We start from the raw sequence: 7,055 nt of genomic DNA on the forward strand, positions 1-7,055 counted from the left end.
CCCTAATTGCTCTCCCCATACTGTGACAGCACACTCCTCCTTTCCACCTGATTCCCCATGTCCATTCAACCAGCTTCTAACCCTCTCTGTCTTCCCATCTCACCTGTGGACAGAGGCTGCCCCTTCGGTCTCTTGTATCTACTTGACTAAGAGGCACAGTCCTCACGAGTATGACTTTATGTCCCACAGTCCAGGCCAATCCCTGTCTGAAGAGTTGGCCTCGGAAATTGTTTTAGTTCTGGGCTGATAGAGAATCCAGGGGCCATGCTTTCTGGGGTCCCTCCAGTCTCAGTCAGACCATTAAGTCTGGTCTTACTAGAATTTTAGTCATGCACCCCACCTTTCTCCTGCTCCGTCAGGGACTCTCTGTTGTGTTCCCTGTCAGGGCGGTCATTGGTGGTAGTCGGGCAGCATCTAGTTCTTCTGATCTCAGGCTGATGCAGTCTCTGGTTTATGTGGCCCTTTCTGTCTCTTGGGCTAAAACTTTCCTTGTGTCTTTGGTGTTCTTCATTCTCCTTTACTCCAGGTGGTTGGGACCAATTGATGCATCTTAGATGGCCGCTTGCAAGCTTTTAAGACCCCAGATGCCACTCACCAAAGTAGGATGCAGAACATTTTCTTAATAAGCTTTGTTATGCCAGTTGACCTAGATGTCCCCTGAAAGCATGGTCCCCAGACCCCTACCACTGCTACTCCGTCCCTCAAAGTGTTTGATTGTATTCAGGAAACTTCTTAGCTTTGGTTTAGTCCAGTTGTGCTGACTTCCCCTGTAGTGTGTGCTGTCCTTCCCTTCACCTAAGATAATTCTTATCTACTATCTAATTAGTAAATAACCCTCCTCCTCCCGCCCCTTGTACCCATCAAAGAATGTTTTCCTCTGTGTTTAAACCTTTTCTTGAGTTCTTACAATAGTGGTCTTTTACAATATTTGTCCTTCTGTGACTGACTAAATTCACTCAGCATAATGACCTCCAGCTTCCTTCATGTTATGTTTCATGGCTTCATCATTGATCTCTATCATTGCCTAGTATTTCATTGTGTGGATATACCATAATTTGTTTATCCATTCGTCCACTGATGGGCACCTAGGTTGTTTCTGTTTTTTTGCTATTGTGAACAGTGTTGCAATGAACATGGGTGTCCATATATCTATTTGTGTGATGTCTCTTATTTCTCTAGGATATATTCCAAGGAGCAGGATAGCTGGATCATACGGTACTTCTATTTCTAGCTTTTTAAGGAAGCGCCAAATCAATTTCCAAAGTGGTTGTACCATTTTACATTCCCACCAACAGTATATAAGTGTTCTGGTCTCTCCACAACCTCTCCAGCATTTATTATTTTGTGTTTTTTGGATGCCTTTTCACTTTTTAAATGGTGTCTTTTGATGGAGAAATTTCTCAGTTTTATTATAGTAAATTTTATCATATTTTCCGTTTATGTTTGGTGCTTTTAGTGTCAGTTTAAGAAGTCTCTCCTTACTCCAAGGACATAAAGTTTTTGTTGTTGTTTTTTTAATATATAAGCTTCTAGATCATTAACATTTAGATCTACAATCCACATGAATTTATTTTTCTGTTATTTTCGTCTATTTTGTTTGAAGTATTAATCAAGTTAATTTTTTTATGTGGGCATACAATTGTGCTAATAACATTTTCATAAAACACTGTGCTCTCCACAAGTATCCATATATGTGTAGCTCCATTCTGGGATCTCTATTCTATTCCAAAGTCTATCTGTCCTTCCTTGTATCAATACCACTAGACTGTCTTGATCATAGTGGCTTTATACCTGGTAGAACAAATTTTCCCACTTTGTTTTTCTTCAAAAGAGAGTTTCAGAAATTTCTCAGTCATTACCTCTGTACTGTTTCTGTCCTTATGCTCTCTCCCCAAATATGTGGATGGCAGACCATCTCTTATAGCCTCTACATTTCTGTAACAGTTAGGATAGACTATAATATGCAACTCCTAAGACAAAATGAGTTTTTTTTTTTGTTTGTTTTTTTGTTTTTTTTTTTGCTGATGCTACATGTCCATTGAGGGTTTGCAGGGGGCTTCTACTCATGGTAGTCTTTCAAGGATCCAGATTGACAGAGCAGCCACCATTTTTGAATATTGCTGGTCACTATACTAGAGGAAGGAGAGCTCTGGAAGGTCTGGCACACATTACTTCTGCTTACAACTCATTGTCCAGAACTAGTCATCTGGTGCCACCCAACCACAAGTTGATCTGAAAGTATAATCCTATCTTGTGCCTAGAAGGTAGAGGGATGAAAATATTTGAGGATCAGCACTCATAACTACAAGTCTTTTGTTGTTATTAGGTGCTGTCGAGTTGGTTTTGACTCACAGTGACCTTATGCACAACAAAATGAAACACTACCCAGTCCTGTGTCATCCTCACAATCGTTGCTATGTTTGAGCCCATTGTTGGAGCCACTGTGTCAATCCATCTCCTTGAGGGTCTTCCTCTTTTTCACTGACCTTCTACCTTACCAAGCATGGTGCCCTTCTCCAGGGACTGGTCCCTCCTGATAACATGTCCAAATTATGTAAGATGAAGTCTCACCATTCTTGCTTCTAAGGAGCATTTTGGCTATATTTCTTCCAAGACGGATTTGTTCGTTCTTCTGGCAGTCCATGGTATATTAAATCATCTGAGCATGGGCTGGCCATGTGAAAATTGCCCCCAAAAATGGAGGACGCCGATAGACTGAAGAAAGAGGTGGGCAGTTCCAGGGTGGCAGCAAAGGAGTTTCTTAGGGAGACTTATGAGAAAGGTCCTGGGTGGCAGCGGGACCAAGTAGATCTCTGTGCCCCTCAGTGGGGGTCAGAGGTTTTATAGTGGGGGTGAACAATAGTGGCTACATGCCAGGGATACCTCTAGACTTACCTAAGGCCCCCTCAGCAAGAATTACATAAGAATGACTTAGCAAACGACAGTGAATTAGGGGAAAGTATGAGGGCAGCCATGTTCGGCCTCGAAAAGCCTGTTTACCTTCATCAGTATTCTTTGTCGGCACCATAATTCAAAGGTGTCAATTCTTCTTCGGTTTTCCTTACTCATAGCCTAGGTTTCACATGCATATAAGGCAGATGGAAATACCATGGCTTGGGTCAGGTGCACCTTAGTTCTCAAAGTGACATCTTTGCTTTTTAACACTTTAAAGAGGTTTTTTGCAGCAGATTTGCCTAAGGCAATATGCCATTTGATTTCTTGACTGCTGCTTCCATGGGTGTTGATTGTGTATCCAAGTAAAATGAAATCCTTGACAACTTCAACCTTTTCTCTGTTTATCATGATGTTGCTTATTGGTCCATGTGTGCAGATTTTTGTTTTCTTTATGTGGAGGTGTAATCCACACTGAAGGCTGCAGTCTTTGATCTTCATCAGTAAGTAGTTCAAGTCCTCTTCGCTTTCAGCAAGCAAGGGTGTGTCATCTGCATAACGCAGGTTGTTAATGAGTCTTCCTCCAATCCTGATGCCCTGTTCTTCTTCATATAGCCCAGCTTCTCAGATTATTTGCTCAGCATACAGACTGAATAAGTATGGTGAAAAGACACAACCCTGACACACACCTTCCCTGATTTTAATCCACAGTTTTTGTTTGAACAGCTGCCTCTTGGTCTATGTACATGTTCTGCATGGCACAATTAAGTGTTCTGGAATTCTCATTCTTCACAATGTTATCCATAATTTGTTATGAGCCACACAGTCGAATGCCTTTGCATAGTCAACAAAACACAGGTAAACATTTTTCTGATATTTTCTGCTTTCAGCCAAGATCCATCTGGCACCAGCAGTGATATCCCTCGTTCCATGTCCTCTTCTGAATCCAGCTTGAATTTCTGGCAGTTCAGTGTTGATTTATTGCTGCAACCATTTTTGAATTTTCTTCAGCAAAATTTTAGTTGTGATATTAATGATATTGTTCAATAATTTCCACATTCTGTTGGATCACACCACAGTGTTTTATATTTTCATTGTTTTGTCTCTCTGTGTTTATTCTGAATATTTTTTCTAGCCTGTCTTCCAGTTCATTAATTCTCTCTTCAGCTTTATCTAAGCCACTATCAAATCCATGCACTTTGTTCTTAATTTTGGTTATTTTATTTTTCATTTCCAGAATTCCATTTGGCTCTTTTTTAATACATTCTAGGTCTCTGCCAAAATTCTCAATCTAGCCCTCGATTTCTTTGAACAAAGTGTAGTTATTTTAAAGTCTATAGCTGATAACTGCAATATCTGGCTCCCTTGTGGATCTATTTCTGTCATCTGTAGTTTCTGTTGTTTTTCATTTATATATATATTTTCTTGTTCCATATGTTTTACTTGTAGAAATAACTTGAGTCCTAGGAAAATATCTTCCTTCACCAAGATGCTTTTGTCATTCACTTGGGGGCACTAGCAGTCTGAAATTACCCTACCAATTTTAGGAGTTGAGATGATTTGAAGAGCTGCAGTCCTTGTGAGAGACCATCTAATTCTTGGCCACCCTGACTCTGACCAAGTCCTTTGGGCCCCAATCCAAAGCAAGGATAAAATTCATATGCTTATTCATAAATTAATTCAATCATCCATCCATGTTTTTATTTATCTGTTCATTTATCAATGAATCCATCCATATGTTCATCTATCCAATCCCTCTTTCACCTAGTTGTCCATTCATCTGTCACTACAAACAGATGATGTGAATCCATTCATTAATTCATTCACTGATTAGTCCAGTCATGGGCTAATAACATATCTGTGCTGGCCACTGTTCTAGGTACTTGGGGCACACCTTTGAACAATACAAAGCCCTGGCCATCACAGAGCTCACTCTGTACTGGGAGGAGATGGACAGTCAATCAATAATAAGTGCTATGGAGAATGACTGCTAACCAAAAGGTCGGCAGTTCAAATCCACCAGGTGCTTCTTGGAAGCCCTATGGGACAGTTCTACCCTGTCCTAAAGGGTCGCTATTAGTCAGAATTGACTCAGCAATGGGTTTGGGTTTTTATGGATAATGGAAAAAATAGAGCAGGGAAAGGGGATCAAGCTACTGGGGTTGGCAAGGTTGGGGTTGTGGTTATAAGAAAGGTGGGAGGCAAGGGAAAATGTGAAGCAGGTGAAGGTCTGAGCACTGTGAATGTCTGGGGGGCTTCCAGGCAGAGTGAGCACACCGGCATGCTTGAAGAAGACGAAGGAGGCATATGGGGGCAGGGGAGGGAGACGGGAGTTGTAGGAATGTACTGGCCAAGGCCCTCATTTACAGCATGTTAGCCACAAAGTCCCAACCCCTGGAAAGTGGTTGACCTTGTCCTGAAGCCCAAAGACTTCACGACACCTGCAGCCTTCCATACCTGCTGCTGGTCTCCTTCCTTACCCCTGTGCCTGTAGATGATGCTCAAGTCAGCATATGGTAACTGAGGCTTTGGGGGCTGGGAGGCCGCACCGGGCACCATATCACTTCTACTATCCAACTTGCTACATCCATCTCTCTGCTCTTCTCTCCATTTTTCTTGCCGCCCATCCACAGAATTCTTCCCCTGTCTGCCCACACTCGGGCCCCCTTGGGGGTCTCTCTGCCCCCCCCCCCCAGCTTGGCCTGTCAAGGAATTACCCTGGAAGATGTGCAAGTGACCTTGCTTCTCTCCACCTCTTTCTGTACTCATCCCCCACACCTCATCACTACTCAGTCACCCCTGCCCCACAGAAGCACCCATCCTTGTCCCTTTGCTGTCTCCTCACTTGTCTTCTCCACAGCCCAATTCTCCCTCCACCAGCCTATCACCACCCATCAATCGTTTCTGTCTTTGTACTTTGAGTATCTGTCAATGGCACCCAACTCACGTCTTCCTCCTTCATCTTCATTCAGTGACCATTTTCCACCTGACACAACCACCATTCACTTATCCATCTGCTGACCAGCCCCTCAGTATGTCCATTGTCAACACCTCCATGCCTCCTTCCTTCTTTTGGCTGCGGTGTTTTACAAGGCCTTCCCTCCATCCGCTTACTTGCGTCTGCATCGCTTTCTCCCATGGCTCTGCCCACCAGTCCACAAACGCTCCTTGGGCTTCATAGTTTGGAGGCCCCGTTCCAACAAGAGGTGCCCCCCGCCGTGGGTTAGCTGTTCGGGAGCGTCCAGTCGGCCCCGTGGACAGCAGGGTCCCTGTGGCAAGCCTGTTAAGCCCTGTCCCGCAGTCACCCATTTAACAGCTGAAAGTCGGCAAATGCCGAGGACGGCCCACGGAAGGGAGGGGCTAGCCTGTTCTCAGCAGCTGGAAAGTGCGTTTCGTAAGCTCTTCATTTACTCCTCAGTGCAGCCCTGGGAGGTTCTCACTGGTCAGGAAGAAATGAGGACCAGAGCGTCTGCTGGGGCGCCAGTGTGAGCTGGGGTGCCAGTGTGAGCTCCGTGCGCCGATGTGAGCCCGGGTCGCTGGTGTGAACCGAGGCAGCGGACCGAAGCGGGGAGCCTGGGGGCGGGAGGGATGCAGCGGGAAGGGAAGCCCCGGAGGCTCCCCATGGCAGTGGGCGCCAGCCTGGACTTGGGCAGGGGGCTCGGGTCACGGCTCTGGCCCCATCACGACCAGCGGTGGGCGCTGTAACCTCTCGGGCCTGCGCCTTTACCTCCCTGCAGGTCGGGGGAAATGCGCGCGGACGCTTTTGAGTGCCCGGTCAATCGTTCCACCAGGTGGCCTCCCTGGACGCGGTGGTCAGCGTGCTGCAGTCGTGGGACCTGAGCCTCACCGAAGCCATGCTGCAGAACATGGAGGCGGAGCAGCAGCGCCGCGCGCAGGAGGCGCAGCGGCGCAAGGAGGCCGAGGCCCAGCGGTGCGCGAGAGCCGGGGCGCGCGGGGAGCGCGGGGCGGCGGCGTGGGGTGGCTCTCACTGCCCTCCTTCTCTCCTGCCCCAGCCTCAACTTCAGGGTGCAGCAGCTGACCAAGGAGCAGCAGCAGTGCCACAAGGAGGTGGGGGGCGACCCGGGGATTGAGCAACACAGCTGGCCGGGGGAAGGAGGTGGAGCCGCATGATGGGGAGCTTTGGGGGCGGGGCCCTGCCTGAG

Source organism: Trichechus manatus, unplaced genomic scaffold (genome assembly GCF_000243295.1).
Source record: "Trichechus manatus latirostris isolate Lorelei unplaced genomic scaffold, TriManLat1.0 scaffold00185, whole genome shotgun sequence".
In the NCBI taxonomy this organism is placed as follows: Eukaryota; Metazoa; Chordata; class Mammalia; order Sirenia; family Trichechidae; genus Trichechus; species Trichechus manatus.